The following is an 18,048-nucleotide window of genomic DNA, read 5'->3' as shown; positions in this document are numbered from 1 at the left end:
GAGGTCAGTGCCAGCTCTGTGTATATTGTTTAAGTCCCTCTTAGGCCTCCAGCTGTCACGCAGGCCATGTGCTGTCAGAAATGTTTATCCTGAGAGAAGATCCATGTTTTTCAAGAACAAATAGTAACTGATGAATTTTCAACACACTCCCTACAACGTATAACCAGGGCAAGATGAGTGACACCCCTGCTCTAGGTTTGCACAGCGTTGGCACCAAGTAAGGCAGATTTGCCCTTTTCCACTATTTCCCTATTTCCCACTCCTTCACTCCAAGGACAACTGCAGATCCACAGCACTGGAGAAGGAGAGGCAGAGATGTGCACGTGGAGGGACAAACCCACAGAAGGAAGAGGCAGTGCCTCGAATGTCAAACTCTCAGCCCTCCCCTGCATGTGTGACCATTTATTTACCCCCGTTGCCATCTCCAGCATGAGCTGGTGACACCAGAGCCAAAACTGCATGCCTTTCTAGAGGACACTGAGGGATTCACCTCTCTTTTGGATACAGGAGTTTTGTTCCAGCCATGTCACAGCTGGAGGTACCCAGCCGAGAGCTGAGAGCAGCCATGTCCATAAGAAAGAGCCAAGGCACTGTTAGAGCAGTCGTGTTACAGTACTGAAGAAGCCATCTCTGCATGAATTCATTAATGACAATAAGAAATTTGCCCAACAATGCAGTGAAAAAGAAACTGGAACATAAATAAAACCCCCGTGTTCCAGCCAGCAAAGCCCCTTCCTTGTAAACCCCTTCTTCCATGGCTCTGAGCTCTCTCTCAGAAAGTAGCACAATCTTCTTTCATCAGCAGTTTTGCATCACAAAGGTGACCTTCTCCATGATGCTGCACAATATTCAGGGTGTAAAATGTGACACAAGATTATATCCTGATTCCTACCTGCACTGGGCCATTTTTAGGTAGTTCCACAACCCATTTCAGTCAAAGGAAATCTTTGCAGCAAGCTTCGGATCAAGCCTGCAGTAAATTTGAGTTCCCAAGGCCTTCCCAGTTTTGCTTTTTGTCCAGAGGAAAGCGTGCAGTACGGTGTTTGTGCTGATGGATGGGTTGGCATTAGAGCAACAAGGTGCAGGAGATCCAAAGCCATGCTGCTGTGAATATACATGAGTCACCACCGCTGCGTGCGCCAAGCGTGCTTCCAAACCAAGCTGCAGTTTGCCCTTGGTTGTTCAGCTGGGCAAAGGCAAGTGTGCAGAACTTCATTTTTTCAGTGATTCAACCCACTGACATAACAGGAATCTCTGTCTCGATCTGCTTACTGGGAAACATCAAACAAAAAAGGCTGTTGTGTGTTTGCATTTTATTAATAGTTTACAACTTGAATTTTTCTTCTCTTTTGTTCCTGCTGATCTCAGAGAAAGCTACGTATAAATATATATATGGTTGCCAAATAGATTTCTTGCAGGAAAGAAGAAAAGTATGAATAATGGCTTCTGAAGTATAGATAATTAGCAGATCAAATAACCCCAAGGACTGGAGAATTTTTTCATCATCTGCAGATATTCGCTTTTCCTATTTTTCTAAATAAATTATGTGTACCCTCCAGGTACATTTCTTTTCCTAGTTCACAGAACAAAAATGAAGGTGTCTACTGTGGGGGCAGGGGGGATATTTATTTTTTTTACTTTAATTTAATGCTTCTGACAGCGAGAAAATGACAGCTCTGGCTGTAGTTAGGAGTCATACAGACAGCTGCTGTACAACCTTCTGACCATAGCACCTCTACCCTGACATCTCTACTCCTACAAATGGATGCTGTGCAATTTAGTCTAGCAATGCCAAGGTAAAGAAGTTTGCCAGTGTCAGCTCAGTAGGCAGCAGGCACACTGAAAATTGGGAGCCCATTTCTTTCTGGGTGCAAATGGCTGCAGCTCTCCCTTAGGATTCCAAGTCAAATACCAACATTTTATTAATTTTTTTTTTGAAATATTTCCTTACTTCTTATTTATTTACTCTGCTTCTCAGTATATCCATAACTAAAGAACATGCAAACCTCCATTAAAATGAAACCAAAGCACTTTGCTTTTCGTCTGAAGCAGGACAAGGCTAGGACACAGGAAAGGGTCCTTTCCTCTCCCCAAACAGCAGTTTATCTGCCACTAGAGTCACTCATCACCAGCCCACAGCTGATGTATGCTCAGAAAGGCACGTGTAGCTTTGCCCATACATTCCCAGAGATAAATGAATACGTAAAAGAATGGCTGCCCCACTGAGGTGTTCAGCTGCTGATTTGTGGAAGCAGTCAGGGAATGAGGCTTTAAAAATGGATAGGACTCTGGTGCAACCTAGGAGTTCACAAGAGCAGATTTTTCATAGCAATTTTCTTATCAAAAAGTAGAGAGCCAAAGCTCTATATTCTACTAAAATCACAAGAAAAATGATGTGACTGTTACTTATTACAAATAAACCTGATAAAGTGTTACAAAGCTTGAGCCCTTCAAATCTTTTTTTCCCCCCTAATGAAACACTGTCATCTTAGAAGCAAAATAAAAGTCTTCCTTTAGTGACAGTAATTTAATAGCAGGGACTTTAATTAATTTCATCTCCACATCAGTGCTCTGTTTTATTTAAACTCCCATCCTGCAGCCACCGGGGTGCTCGAGCATCTGCAAAGCTGGCAAGGGCCCTGGACGGCAGCCAAGGGGAGGTTTGGTACCGGTGGCAGATGGCAGAGTCACGGAGACACAACAGAACCAGCTCTAAGCTACTTTGTGCAGGTAGCAGTAGTGGCTTACCAAGAGGAACACGGTGCTTAGCCCAGGAAAAGCAAGATAAATTGCAACCATCCATACTTAGCTCAGGAAATGGGATGACCATAGGCCTTTGCTAGCTATAATGAAATTACGGCTATTGCAAGTAGTCCTTAAGTACTCAGACAACCTCAAACCATCCATTCTTCATCTTTGTTGATGAAAGTTTGCAATGGTGATTCACCAGGGACCCAGAATGGTGGTTATTATGTGTGTGAATGATGATGGCTTCCCTCCTTAGAAATCTCCTCACTAGACTACAATGATAAAATGAATAAATGCAGCCAATGCTCATGGCACACAGAATCCCATGCCCTCGCTAAATCCTTAGCTACAGCCTGCTGAGGCCTGAAAAAATATAATTCAATGTCAAGGAAAGATGTCGGCAAGCACTGTCAGGGAGATGTCTCTATCAGTAGCCCCATAGAAAATCGAATTGATCTTTCATTACCCTATGCAATTAACCTATGTAAATATGTGCTAATGACCACTTCCCTAGCAATTCACTTCCTTCGCTCATCAAGCCACACGAAGCCACGAGCAGACACTGTTCACAAGAGCACCTCTTTGGTGACCAGGCCCCTCCCTCCTGGGAGCAAAAGGCAGGGAGCTGGTGACAATGACACCACGGAGGTGACAGCCGTCCTACCTTTCTCTGCAGGCAGTTTTTGAAAGGTGGTTCTCAGCTACTTGCTCATGCTATGAGAGACTTCTCATGGCCATCGCAGCGCCCGCTGTTGCTGTTAACCATCTTCTTATTGCTCTGAAGCAGGGGTTGGTTGGTCGCCTGCCCATGCACGACAATGTTAAAATAAGAAAAGGCGAGTACTGCTGTGGACGAGTCTGTTCTCCCTCCTCCTTGCTAAGCAAGCCCAAGCAGATGGTGCATGAGGAAGAAGGCAGCAGCAACGGTGCCTAAAAGGCAGCCCAGAGGATTCCCAGCTGGTGATCCCAGAAATAGGAAACCACGTTGGTTTGCCTTCACTTCACTTCTGTCACACTGCTGATGCCCTGCTGTTCCCGCTCCCCCAGAGAACAGAGGCTGTGTCTTAATGTCCACACATCCCAGGACACCAACTGACTTGCTCAGAGTCTTCCAAAAAGGTACATCAGATTTCAGCAGCGCAGCTCATGAAGTTCACACCAAGGCATTAGCCCCTGTCCTAAGAGTCTCCAGTCCTTCATACATTGTTTAGAGACCCTTCCAACAATACAGCCAAAGTCAAAGGAGCTTTATCTGACCACACACTCCAGTCCCCTTCTGGGACCGTCCTGCAGTTGCTTATAAAGCACCACATCAGCCCTGCCCTATGTGCAGATTATACTGTGCCCAGTTCCTACATAGACGCCAGCAGGGTCACAAGGCTATGAATTAGACAATAAACAGGACCTCTCTCTCCATCCAACAGCACAGTTTAATTTTTAGGTAGTCCTGCGTGGAGCCGGGAGTCAGATCCTATGATATTTGTGGGTCCTTCCAACTCAGGATATTCTATGACTGCAAATCTTCTCAAAAAAGCAGTAAAAAGTATGCAAAGTCAAGAGCTGCATTAAGATTCCTGTTGCCAGATAGTAGTGCCAGTGTGTTAGAACCCATCAGGATAAAAAAGAACAAAAGTTGACCAGAGCAGGGCCTGATCCCTGATTTCCCTCCCCTCCTTGGTGATTTCCCCTGGGGAAGCCCCCGAGGAACCACTGCTAGCTGCTGGGAGCACCACACATGGGACATGAAAGGGACTGGGGTGCTCACCCTGCCACCAAGAGGCCGACAAACAAGCACCTCACCCACCTGCAGGGCTGCCGGGCTCCATCTCCAAAGGCTCAGCACCCTAACGGGGCACCCCCAATACCTGTGAATGAGCCCTGCTTTTACATACTGCCTGTTGCCTTCAAGAGCTTGGAGCCCTCTTGAACTTCAGTGAGAGAATTGGAGTTGTCACCTCCCTCTGCCTGGTGCTCATCACCAAAGTAATGATAGCAGCAACCTCTCGATGCGAGCTGCTATCCTTGTGGTAGCTGCTCACACTTCTAACACTGCCTGGGTGCAGTCTCAGCAAGACAAATCACATTCTCGGGGTTCTTTGCCATTCGAAAATAAACTTAATTAGTTTACTGTGTAGATATAAATGGAAGACATAGCTGCTGGAGAACTGAAACACCCACACACTCTCTGCAGACAAATCCAGAGCTGCTGCACGCTGCTGTCCCTACGAACACACATCACGGACCACAGTCATGCATCCCAGCACCAGGAGCTGTAGCGTTTTTATGTTCTCTCAATAATTCTCTCCAGCAGCACAGCAAGGCTGGCAAAGCCCAAGGCTATAGCCACCAGTTTTTACAAGCATAATAAGCAGAGTTTATTCCTACACCACAGACGCAAACATTTCTAGGATCCCAGCCACGTACAGAGGGCACCTGAGACACCAGCAGCTGTCTCCAGCTCCATTTGACCCCCTGAAAAAGGAAGCATGGAAAATGCTATTCCAGCAGGCATTAATGCGGGTTAATTAAACCTCAACTGCTCGGCAGGGGCAGAGCGAATCGAGAAGCGGTGCTTCTGCAGGCTGCCCAGTGCACCGATCCCACTGCGGCGTGATCATTAATGGTTCTCATACCAGCCTCAGGGCTCATTTGCTTGACAAGAGCAAAGCAGTAATTTTACCGTTGAACACTTGCAAAAACGATGCCCTGACTGTTATCAGAAGTGACAGGCAAGTTATGTGAGCAGTTAACTGAAGGTTACTTTTTAGGGCCAAACCTCTGAATAGATCAGACAGCCATTGGTTCATGCATGGGAGGAAGAGGGGAAAGAAAACATAAAGAGAAAAAAAAAAAAGAAAGGAAGGAAAAGGAAACCAAAGAGGGGAAAAGGAAATAATAGAAAAGAGACGGATTTAGTTGGTCTCATTGAATCAGTGCTCTGGGGGATAGGAGGAAGACCATAAGCACAGCAGCTGCCTGCGTTCACCAGGGAGCCCTGGCTGTGCCAGTTGGTCAGCAGCTGTGGCAGGTCGGCGATGCAGCTGGCGCAGCAGGAAGAAGCCGAGGTTACAGCACAGGCAGGAGAAGTACCCTTCAGTCTGCACCTCCCGCCAGGCTGCGGGGCTTCTGCTTTCCTCCACATCCCTCAAGTGAAAACCTCAAGAGAAACATTTCCAGGTCCAAATTGCTTCATTTATGCTCTGGACACTTTGAAGAACAAAATCAGCCATAGAGTGAAGGTTCCTGGGCACCCTCCAACTCAAGATTTTTAGGAAAAAAATAGTCTGTGAGACTCAGGAAACCACTTAAAGAAAAGCTTTCAGTTTTGACAATGTTTCTCCAAAAAATAATAATAAATAAAATGAAATTAAATATCCTGTTTGAATTGCTGAATTGCCCTAAATATTTTTTTTACCTTAAAATATACCAGCCTGCAAAAATGAAAGCTGAAAGAAGAAATAGTATAATGCTACAATGCAAATGAAGCCTTCATTTAAAAATAATGAAGTTTTTGTTTGCTCTTATACAAAAGCAATGTGGAATTACGACTTTCCTTCTGGAAAAAAAAAAAAAAAAAAAAAAGGATGGAGTCATTCCCCCAGTGAAACTTCTTATATGTTTCACCTGATGGCAAATGTGAGAAAAAGCAAGAAAAGTGAACTCTCGACCTGCGACCTTACTCGTTACCAGGCTTGGTGGAGCCTGCCTGGCTCACAAAGTCACATCCCCATCACCCACAGGCTGAGGGAGCAGAGAAGTCTCGTCCCTGCCCTGTGTGTGTGCGACCGAAGGGTTTGGCTGCTAACAGCTGCTTCTGCTCTGGCTGCCGGCTGATGGACTGCTCTGCTGGGCTCCTTTAAGGTAGCAAAGCGCAAGGCCAGCGGTTCTCTGAATTTTGTGGAGAATAAGATTGATGGGTGGGAGTGGGCGAAGGGGATTTCCCATACTTGAGACCTAGAAGAATTAAGCTTGTAGACTCCAAAGGTAGAACAAGGGGTTTTCTTGCAGTTAATGACAATGGTCTTAGAAACTATCAAGGTCACAATTTATATAAATAATTTCATTTATGATCAGCAGAAGGAGATGAAAAAAAAAAATAAACTGCTCCCATCTCTGCTTCCCTCCCACACCAGCTGCCAGCAGCGGAGGACATTTGATGTTACACCGCTGGGGTGACTGCCCCTGGCTGCTACCTTGCGGGTACACCTGGGGACACCCAGAGCCCAGCACAGCTCAGGACCCCATCCTGCCAGCCTGCACCGTGCCGGGGAGGCACTGAGACAGCTCGCTGAGATTAAAACCTTCCATTATTTATCGCCAGATACGCTCCATTCTGGGTCTGTCGGCCTGGACAGGGCCATAAATACTCACAGGGCTCAGGCTGAGTGAGTCTCTTGGGTTTTGGATGGGAACAGTGCAGCTGGGAGCTTCTTTGTCTGAACTCCCACTCTCCCTCCATCCCTCCTTTTCACCCCACGCCCCACCTTTTCTGATCTTCACCTTCCCAAGAAAGGTCAGCATTTTGCTACACCGGTATGTGCGCGGAGCACACCTTGGCTGATATAAGCAGGCTCAATGCAGGCAAGGACTAAACCTCACAGCGAGCACCCGTTGGTTTTCTGATCACATCCCGGGCTGGCTGTCAGGCTGCAAAGGCAACAGGATTTATTGCACTGAAACACAGCAGCCACAGAAGCCCGTGAGGAGCCTACGGAGCTTCATGTACAGGAATAAAAATTTCAGGGCTGCTTGGAGATATGAAATATTTCTTAATTACTTTCTGCTCCAGTACAGCTTGAGAATATTTCTGCTGTTTTTGTTCTTGGGGCTTTTTTGGTGGTTTCAACCACCCAATTTTTTATTTATTTATTTATTTATTTTTATGTAAAGGGTAGCAAACCAGTATTATGCCAGCTTCCGTGCTGTGTCTCATAAAGGGTTATCTGTGGCTTTGCTGGGAGACTGGCTGCTCATGGAGGATGCTGGCACCGAGAAGGTGACAGCCTCTGTCAGCACAGGATCATTCACCTCCTGCTGAAACACATTAAAATCTCCTCTCCTGAGACATTTCTCCATAATAGCTTTGTGGAGAGGTGCATTATTGTAATGTTTGCTCACAAGAAGCCTGAACTGGCTCCTTCCATTGATTCCTTCCTACCCTGCCAGACCACACAGTAATATCCCTTCTGCTCAGTAACATTTGTCCTTTGAACTTATTTCTAAGGCACAATTTTCCCAGCCATCCTTAAAGCTTCACCTTGCTCCTCTCCTCTTCCTCCCGCTCAGTCGCTGCCCCTCAAATAAATGTGTTGTTTTTCACTGCCAAGAGACTGAGCCCTACTCCTCCCACCATTTCCCATCCTCAGACACTGCCCCTGCAGCCAGGCCTGCAACAGCAAAATGAAACTGCAAACAGCAAAAGGAAAAGGGCACTGGGAGCTGCACCTTAGCTGCAGCTTTCATCTCTCAGAAATACCCGGAACAGCTCCTGTTTTGCACTGGCCAGCAATTAGTAAAAAGCTCCAGGACTGAGGCCAGCTGGGATGTGGCCCTGGGCAGACCAGAGGTGACCGTGTGTCCCCACACTGATGACAGCTGCACTCACACACCTCTTTTTGTTTCCCCCAGTGTACCACTGGCATTCCCCACAGGCCAGAGCTGAGGAGAAAGGCTTCTCATCACCTCCTTACATCCCTTTTTCATCTACTTTGCATGTGTTTTACTGAACTGACAAAAAGGCAGCGCTCACAGCAAAACAGCCTTCCTGCCCATGCCACAGTTGGTGCTTCAGCTTTCAACTACGAAAAACTGGTTCTGAATAGCTATAAAGCAAAAACAAAAACGAAAAAAAAGGACTTGACCCCAGAACTGTGAGCCTCCAAAACGGAGAAGAGGCACAAGCAGGATTTCCTTCCCCGTCACCAGGACTGCTCAGATCTCTGTTCCTAAAAATGACAGGTTTTCTTCCAGCATAGCAGGCTGGGGAGGACAGCAGGGCCACCACAGCTGGATGGAAAAGAGAATGACAATTTTGCCAGGACAGCCCAATGACCGTGGTAGGTCATGTTTTTTAATCTTTTCTAGGTTAAACACAGGCAGTTGTGTCTTGTTACATTACATTATATAATATGATTTGCTGATATAGTTTGATAGGTTGAATCCAAGAACATGGTGACTCATGTAGGAAATTGGAAGCCTCCTTGTCTCCAGCACAGTGTCTCCAGAAGCTGGAGTGAATCAAATTGATTGTATTTATTCTGTTACTTTTTGTTGTTTAGTAAATAGCTATTAATTTAGTTATTTTTAAGTCTGTAAGGGAAAACCTCCCCAGTTACAAGCTAAAGGCTTGGGCAACAGATTCTCTAAGAGGCAGTATTTTTAGGAAATGTCCCAAAAATGGAACAAGAGGAGAAGGGAATGTCACCGAAGTCGAGTGTCAGAACTCCTGGGTTGCAGTCTCTGGCTCCAGCACTGACTTCAGAGGAAGACAGCTTTTCCCTGCGAAGCAGCCTGGCTGCCAAGGAGTCACTTGCTCTGGGAGCTGAATGCTTTTAACAAAAAGCCTGAGCTTTTCTGAAATCCTTCCCTCTAACATCTGGCCATCTCAGTTTGCCCAGACATAAAGACTCACTTCACTGTAGCACTGTAAATCTTAATAAAGATCTGTAAACTGTAGATGAAAAGGATTATATGAGTGCACAAGTGCCGGTATCAAGTATAGCCCCTGAGAAGCACAGACTTTCATGCTGTACCATGCACAGCAGCAATGCAAAATGTATGAATGTCACAGCGTTATTGATTTGGTAGCTGCTAAAAAGCTCCAGGATCCCTGGCAATAAAAGCATGATAATGAGAAGTAGCCAGGATAGCTATTTCAGCAAACAGTATTTGCATTCACTGGGACTAGAGCATAAGCCGTATTTATCAATAGGCAGTTGAGGGATGGTTTGAATGCAAATGATTAGCCAGGTTCATTTTATATTTGGTGGTTGTGGCTTACCTTTTTAGCATTGGCTGCAAGGTATCATTACAAAAGAACAACTCACCCAAAAGGGAATGCTGCAAAATAAGAACTGTCGGAGAAGAATCTAACTTCTTTATTTTATTTATTTTGTTTTATTTTGGTGGAGCCCTCAATTTTTCTATAGATAAAATACCAACACCTTGGTCTATTTATACTCCGAATGTGCAGGAGCACAACTCCCTTACAAGATGAAGGAAAGGCAAAATGTTAAATTGCCCTAATGAGTAGTTACTATTTAATGAAAAAGAAGATAACGTATTACTTTATGAAAGCCCAAAGTGTCAGAGATTTCTCTTGGGAGGGAGATATAACGTAATTACGGCCAAGTGCCATGATAAAAGAGCTACCTCAGTGATGTATGTTGTCTGCTACTGCCCCCCCTTTTCCCTCCAACCCCTTCTTGTCTCTGTGTAAATGAGGATACAGCTCCAACGGGGCTGCCTTCTATAATTTACCTTAGCAGGGCATTTCCAAGAGCAGAAAGGAGGAGAGTTAGTAAACACCATCCACTCCCCTACTGAGAGAAAGGGGAAAGATGCCACTGTGCTTTAACAGAGGCTATGTGAAAAAAAAATGACTGCTTTGTTATTGCAGGTCATTAGCATAGGTACAGCCATAAATTTTGTTGTTCCCTACTGCTGCCACTGCAGTACAGCTCTCACTCGTAGAGCAGAAATCCTGCTGAAACCAACTTTTGAGTGAGCTTACAAAGTTTTTGGACAAAAGGCATCCGTCCCATGGAGGAGGGGGCCCTGTGAAGCCTTGTGCTCGATGACACATGGGCTGGAGCCACGTCCTCCCCCCGTGTTGTCAGAGGTCCCACATGCTCGGTCCCAGTGGGATGCTCTGTGCCCAGGTTCTGATGGAGACTGGGGCATTTGGGGGATTCAAAGCTTGGAAAGTCTATTTTGTCTTTGTTTCTCTCTCATTAAGTGACTGGTTCTCTCTACATTTATCTCCTTTCTGGAAGGATCTACTCCCATGGCTGCCATAAAGGTCCCACGTGGCAGGAAATTAAGGAAAACTTTTCACCTCCCAAGAATCCCAAGTAAGTGGTTGATTAAACACTAATGATTATGCTCCTTCCAGTAATGCCGTGCAGCCAACAAACTTTTGTAATGTAAAGAAAAAGAAGGCAGAAAGCAAATTCCTCCAATGTGTCTTGTCTTGGGAAAGCATTCAACTCCTGCTGGCAGAAAGTTTATAGGCCTCTGCAGAGATCCCAGCTGGGTGATTTTTTCCTGTCTCTCAGACACAAATACCATGTAAATTCTCTTAAATTACTTGGTAACTAAGAAAAATATGCTTGGCAAATACCCTATCGCTACATAACACAGTAATTACATATTCTGTATCCAGGTAGTAATTGTATTGCTTGTTGATTACTCAGTGATTACACGTAATTACCGTGACACCTATGTACTCTGGGTGATGAAGTAGCAATAATCCTGCACCATTCTATGGGGTTTTGGCTTCCCTATAAACATGCCCCCCACTCCTCTTTGTATAAAATACAGGTCTGGAGAACTCCCAAGGGGTAGGGTTGTGAGAAGGGAGAAGGCTGTGAAGAAATGTGCATCTCGGTGGGCAGCAGGCCCTCCATGGACTATCTCTGGATGAGTTCTGAAGACAAGAGACTCATTTAATATCAAAGGGAGCCCGATGTCAGTAGGGCAGAAAGCATGCTGAGCAGTCAGGAGGCTTTGATGACTACAAAGAGGCCATGCAGTGGTTCCGGAGAGGCAGCAGAGCAGGACAGCCAGTGAGAGTTCGATGCAGGGACCAAGGAGCACCAGCAAGAGCAACAAACCATCACCAGCTACATGCACCCAGCACTGTGGGTACACTGTAGCTCCACTACAGAAGCTGTTGAGATCCAAGACTGCAGCTTTACTGCTCCAAAACCAGAATATTTTGCCCCCTGTGGTTAAGCCTGGCATGCTCCCCACGGTGACCGGTGGCATCAGCCCAAATGATACATGCCCCGGCATCATGTAACTGCAGTGCGGACAAACCCCTTAACAGAGGAACCCAAGAAGACTCAAAATGTTCACACATGTAAGGGAGCTGCTTATTGTTATCCCAGTATTCAAGTAACCAAACCACACTGTTAGGACATGTTCAGCCAGTAACTTCTTCTAATGCAGTATTTGGCTAGCAATGCTGAATAAATCACGGGGAGAAGGGAGGGAGAGGTTTTTTAAACCAACAAAGACTACTGCCATCTACAGCTCCTACTTGCTTTTCCCATCACCTCCTGAAGCTCGTTTCTGAACACATGAATCATTCAAATTCTCCCTGCATCCCAGGGAGATGACCTTTTTTAATTGCAGCGAGTGCTAGAGATTGACTTCTGCCAACCTTGTCAGGCCAGTCCAGAAAGCTCAGAAGCAACCTGGGCAGGATTTTAAGAGCTCTGAGTTCTCACTCTGTCCCTTAATAACGCTTAAGTGGATGCTAATAGGTTAACATGTTAAATATTGCCTCTTTCTTGCCTGAACCAAGTGAGGAATATTTCAATTACTGTATTCCCTTGGAAGATCCCTACCCATTCCAAGTTATTACAAGCCACTCCACATTCATCTCATATTTGCCTGCTCTAAGCTAAGAGCGTAACTCTTTGGAGTTTTCATTTTTTGATTGCACTGTACCTGATCCAGGGAATCCTCTGGAAGATCACAATGCAAATAATAAATAAAGCCTCCAAGCTTCTTCCTGCCCATCCCCATGCTGGAACTGTGCTCAGCTCCCAGCCCACAGCACAATCCAAGCTTTTCCTTTTCCCTAGTTAAGCGCAGGCATTACCCACAGCTTATCAAAATTGGTGGGAATTTTCTACTGATTTCAGTGTACACTAGGTCCAGCCCCTAGAGAAATTTCCAACTAAATAAAGTACTCTGAGAAATCACCAAGAGAGTTCATTAATAAATCTTACGATGGGTTTATTGTGTACTGTGGAGAGAGAGGGAAGGAAGAGAAAAACTGCATACAGTCTGCAAAAGCATGCACTTCCCCATTAAAAATACCCTTCCCTTGAGAGCATGATAATTACCAATGGAAACTGGTCAACTATGTGCTTCTAAGCAGCAAAATTATCTGCTCCTCTACAGAAGAAACCTGTTATTGGGCTCCTTTTGCTGCAGCCGATCTCAGCTTTGGTCATCTGTCCTCACCATGCCTGTAAGACATGTAGACAGTCTACATGTCTAAGCCCATGTTCTGTGTGGTTGGCAGTGCTGTGGTACCACGGTGAAGCTATCAGGGTGAGTTCAGCCCTCCCTGACTTTCCTTGCTCAGATGGCAGCATCTTGTTTAAATGGCTTCTGCATGTGCATGGCCTTCTGTGGTTTGAGTGAGAGTAACTAAATAAAGGAACTTTCCAGAGGCAGGACATAATCCGCATCTGAAACGTACAGAGGAAGATCTCCATTACGGACTTTCAAAGGAAACAATTTTCACTCAGAAGAGTTTCAGGCAGAAATTCCCCTTAAGAGACCAAAATAAAGCAAAGCTATCCTGTCATTACAGAGACACAGAGATACAGCCTCACAAGGGCTTAATTAAGAACATTCCTCTCCTGCTCAGTTGGTGACATCGAATGTGGTAAGTTCTGACCTCCTTCTTTGGCGAGACCTGGAGAGACTTGTCTGACTGAGTCTGAGCAGTACTTACTCATGCCCCAAGCCGTGCTGTGAAGAACGGTGAACACGGGCATCTCCTCCTGCCCTGGGCTGACCTCAGCCAATGCTCATCCTGCTGGGAAGGCTCATTGCTTGCAGCCGCGATCAGGGCTGAACTCAGACCACATTTTAACCTACTGCGTAGTGCTCTCACTGAGATCTTCCCACTCCAACATCACAATCTTCCAGCAAAAAGAAGAATTCCAGACTCATCCTCAGGGAAAGAAATGTTGTCTTTGTGTTCCTATCAGAAAGAAGAAGGTGTTGCTTAAGCTGCTTGTCACAAGATGCTTATATCCCTGTCCAGGTTCTGTCAAGCCTGAAAATCCCTGGTCAGCTCCTCTTTAGCAAGCAAAAATGAACTGGAAGGATCCAGTTTAGCTGACGCTAAATGGATGGCAAAGGCTCTGTGCCTGGAACACACAGTTTCACCCTTTGTGTCGAATGCATTCGGCCCTATTAACATTTTATCTGCATGCCAGAGCAAAAGCAAGAGACTTGGCAACCAGTCAAGAATAATTTTTCCTGGCACGCGGCACCCTGCTGCTGCAACAGCTCTGACGAACACAGGGACAGCCGACTGGCAGCAGGGAAGAAGCTGAAGGCAGAGAAGTGGAAGAGGGGATGGGAAGAAAGGAGCAGGCAGGCCCAGGGCTGGGACTGTAGGATTAAAAGACACACATGTGCGTGAGTGCACGTCTAAATTGTCCGGTGCCAGAGGATCCTGAGGTTGTGGTCTCCCTCAGCCACTGCCTTACTAAATCACTGTCTGCTGTTCCCTTTGTGACTCTGGTCTCTGAAAATAGAAGGTACTAGCACTGACCTGCCTGAGAGGTCTCATTGCTGGCCAGTGTTCATGCAGCACTGCGAGGAAAAAGCCTCTCTGAGCAAAAAATCCCACATTCACGAGCACCTCCTGAGTGGCCTTGCTTAAGGAGAAAGGGAAAATGGTGTAGATGAAAGAGTCACCATCATGGATCAGTGTTGATGGGAGGTTCTACCTTGGTCAAACTCATTAATGAAAGGGAGGGATTGCTCACACCACTTCATCATGAGACTTAGTATGACCTCATCAATGGGATCTGATGGAAAAAATGCCCTATCTTATGCACTTTCAACTGAACACCCACAAAACTTACTCTTGGGACAATTATTTGGTACCTCAGAATCAGAGCAGTAGAAGGTGCAAGTGATCAAATTTGGGAAGCAGTGGGCAAGAGGCAGGAGTGAAAGGTTACCCTCTATCAGCTGAGGAGCAGAGACTCAATTCCTCTGTAGGCAGGAGGAGCAGGCTAACCGTGCTGTGCACTCAGGCACGCAGGCTTTGCTAGGACCCATCTTCAAAGACTTGATCTGGGGACTGCTACATACCCAAACGTGAAACTAAAATAGAAATATACTATGAATGGTTTCCTGCTACATTCAAATACCCTGCCACTGGACTGGGTGTGATTAGTTGGTATAATCCATACTCACGTTAATTAATTGGAACAACTGGAGTTTCAAAAAACAGCTCTTCAATTGCACTGCTTAATTAACTTGTGGTATCACCAGCTAAGGCAAAAGGGAGGGATGAAGATGCTAGTGATTAAAAAGCTATCCTTTAATGAGATAGTAGTCCAAATTTTACAGAATTCATCAGGGATGGTTGTGAAGAACGCCCAAATTAGGGTAGCAAAAACACATTACAGAGCCAGACTGAGGTGAACCAGCAGTACCAGGCCCACAGAGAAAGAAAGTCCCTAACAAAGATAGGTGAAGTCAAAGTGCGTATAATCAGCTGGAGGATTTTCCTACTGGAAGTAAGCTTTCTCATCTTGCTTGGTTTCCTAATAAAACAGCCCTTAATCATGCTGTCTGCTGTCTGTCCTTCCCATATGAACCCAATCCTATACACTGCCACAGTCTGGAAGCCAGGTGCATCCTGCTTGTTTTGCAAAAACAAAGACAGAGATGTTGTTTGGACAATGCTCTCAGACACTTGGTCTGATTTTTTGGCTGGTCCTTTGGGGACCCAGGAGTTGGACTCGATGATCCTTGTGGGTCCCTTCCAACTCAGGATATTCTCTGATCCTGTGTTCTGAGGGCAGGTGGGTTACAGTGGGGTTAGCATGCAGCCATCGTACTCCTTGTTAGTCTTGAGTAAAGCCACTTGAAATTACTTGACTCCTGCATTTGGTTGCTTCTGGAAGAACATCTTTTCTTTACTATGATTTATGTGAAGTTATGCTGCATCCCTGTGGCCTCTGGCAGGGGACACGAGACTCAGCTAATCTGCACCTTGGGAATGCCCAACAATATGAGGAGTCACAGTATGCTGCTGCCAGAGGACTTACTTAGCCATGGAGGTATCAATAAATGAAGCTGATAACATTACCAGGTTTTCCCAAATGGTGAATTAATAATGTTCCAGCATACAGACAACAGAAAACTTCTTTCTTTAATTTCTTTTTCTACCCTGATTTATTAACTGTATGGAAAGGGTCAATTCCCAAATCCCTGTTTTTCTTATAAATTAGGAGGAAATAACAGTTTTTCTAACCAAGGGAGGTGTCAAATTCAACTCCAACATGTGAATGTGGGGCCTGGAGATCCCAGCAGCTTCAGAGCAAAGCCAGTACACTTAACACCTAAACTACCTTTGACACAATGCAAGGGAACAGACTCCACAATCTGAAACCTCCTCTCAACAAGCTTAATTCAATCCAAACCCTGCAAATCAAGACCCTTAGAAAGGAAAATTTAATTCCTTACACCACCCCTTAAAAACCTGCTAGTGCAATGAATGCATTTATCCTCCTGGTGAAACAGAGGAGTATCTTTTTGCCTGTTGTGCTTACCTCCAGTCTTGCAGCACAAGCAGCTTCTTAGCTGTGCACTTTAGCACGTAGGTCCCACATCAGCTGTGCTCAGCTGGGAGGCATCATCAAAAGCATACTTAAGCCCAGCCTGCAACAGCCTCCTCTCATCACCTTTTGGCTTCTTCTCCAGCCAGTTTACCTCTGTGTTAATTTATCTGTCCTTGTCAGTTTTTCAAGATGTAATTCGGTCTCAACCAGTGATTTCCCCACATGTTAGGCTGACTCGGGGAGCAGGGCTGAAAAAGAAAAAGTTCCTCAAAGGAGGAAGACGATGAGGTGCTGAATTCACTTGGCCTGAAGCTTTTGTTCACATCCTACCAGTGTGAAATGAATCCACATCTTCCCACTGCAACTCATAAAGATCCAGTTCGCTGTTCCTCTTTTATTCACACTGATGATAATACAACTAATTGTAGTCTTCCCATCCACTGAAAATTGAATGAAGAAGGAAATCTGCATACTGACTGAACATGCTGCCAGGGAGAATAATAAATGAAAATCAAAGGCCCGGCTCCCAGATGACTGTATGCAAAAGAATCAGTTTGCATGAGAATTCACACTTTCAATCACCACTGGAAGTCTGCCGTTGACGGCATTTTTCTGGTGAAAATGATACAAGCATTTGATCTTCCTCAGAAGAAAATGTGTGATGTTGAAAAATGCACAAAATTGTCTCCACTCTCAAAGTGCCTGGGTAGGGAGGCCAGGAAGAACCGAGCTTTGGATGTGTGAATGCCACAAGCAGCATCCCTTGATAGCAGCCTGACTTATGTGATGAATTCCAGAAAAAGAGATAATTATGCAGATTAGGATTATTTATTTACACAGCCCTGCCACATTCGGAGTGAAACTGGAGTCCCGGGTCTGCACAAATTCCCTTGCCCAGCTGACGCCAAGTTTCCCTGTCACAACAGATAGAGGATGCGCCTGTCGCGCTGCCTCTCCCTGGAAGTGAAAGGACATTATTCAGGCATGAATCGCTCGAATCAGGACAGGGTCTGTCCCAAAAGCCTCCTCAGCTCGGAGCCGGTGTGCACTGCTGCTGTTGGTCACAGCGACAGCAGCTGCGGTGGTTTTATGGGTAGGTTTGGAAGTGCAGCTCGCCGCAGTCAGCCACGTGGACGTGCTGGAGATGTATCGCGCCAGCCCATGGCAGTCTGGCAGCAGCCTGGTGTCTGCCTGGTTTTTCAAGAGGAAAGCAGAATAAAGCAATACCACGGCTGGGATGCAGGTTTCATGACAGAACTGCAAGAACAATGCTTACATCCCACATCCTAAAAGCGATCCGACCAAACGCTGATGCTGTTTTTCTCATCTAGACCAGTTTCTGGAGTGTGTCTCTGGTCATTTTTGTCAGAGAGGCATGTGTACAACCTTTCCAAAAGTCCTTTGGAGCCATGTTTCTCACCTAATGATCTATGTATTGCTGCAGGATAGTTCAGAAATAAACAAGATGCACTTCACTATCCGAGACTATAGGATTTCCCAGTAGGTACAACTACACCAGAGCTACCAATTCTCCTTACTTCTGACGAGTCAGGGCTGAGCACTAAAGTGACTGGAGGTGAAGTTGTGACACAACAAAATATAATGTTTTTTTAAAGACATCTTGAACAGGAAAGGTACCGTAAAGTGTTATTTGGGTCACCTTTACTCCTTTTCCTTCACTGCCCATCGTTCTGGGAGTGCTGGACAGAGCAGCTATCAGCTTGTTGTGATTTGTGCTGCTCAAAAG

At 45.6% G+C, this 18,048-nt stretch overlaps 1 long non-coding RNA gene across 1 annotated transcript in view; it reads right to left on the bottom strand.

Annotated features, from left to right (window-relative positions):
- Positions 1 to 18,048, bottom strand: part of LOC121077996 — a 48,901-nt gene that overhangs the window by 29,137 nt on the left and 1,716 nt on the right. Inside the window, exons 2-3 of the long non-coding RNA XR_005824408.1 lie at positions 13,445 to 13,696; positions 893 to 1,271 (exon numbers count right to left, since the gene is read on the bottom strand). This is a non-coding gene — a long non-coding RNA (uncharacterized LOC121077996). The remainder of the gene's footprint in view (positions 1 to 892; positions 1,272 to 13,444; positions 13,697 to 18,048) is intronic.

This window comes from Cygnus olor, chromosome 14, assembly GCF_009769625.2.
Source record: "Cygnus olor isolate bCygOlo1 chromosome 14, bCygOlo1.pri.v2, whole genome shotgun sequence".
Lineage (NCBI taxonomy): Eukaryota > Metazoa > Chordata > Aves > Anseriformes > Anatidae > Cygnus > Cygnus olor.
This window is presented reverse-complemented; position numbering and strand designations above follow the sequence as displayed.